A 315-nucleotide genomic window follows, 5' to 3' on the forward strand; every position below is an offset into this window, starting at 1 on the left:
TTACCTTCCCCTTACCTCCTTACCGTTGCCCACACCTTATCTCTTATCTCCTTATCTCTACACCCCTACCCTCTTATCCCTCCCCCCCCTTTTGATCCCTCCCTTCCCCCCCTTTTGATCCCTTACCCATGCACTTGCTTTCCCCATTTCCTGCACCCCCCTCCCCCCTTCACCCCTTCCCCTCTTCCGTAATGGTGGGTTAAGCAAGCTCGTTACCTTTGGTTATTTTCTGTTCTCTCTTCACTGTGCTCCTTCTCTTCTCTCTTATTGTTTTATTTGCTTTTTCCTCTTCTTATTTTTTTTAATTTCCATTAT

Source organism: Penaeus monodon, chromosome 29, assembly GCF_015228065.2.
Source record: "Penaeus monodon isolate SGIC_2016 chromosome 29, NSTDA_Pmon_1, whole genome shotgun sequence".
In the NCBI taxonomy this organism is placed as follows: domain Eukaryota; kingdom Metazoa; phylum Arthropoda; class Malacostraca; order Decapoda; family Penaeidae; genus Penaeus; species Penaeus monodon.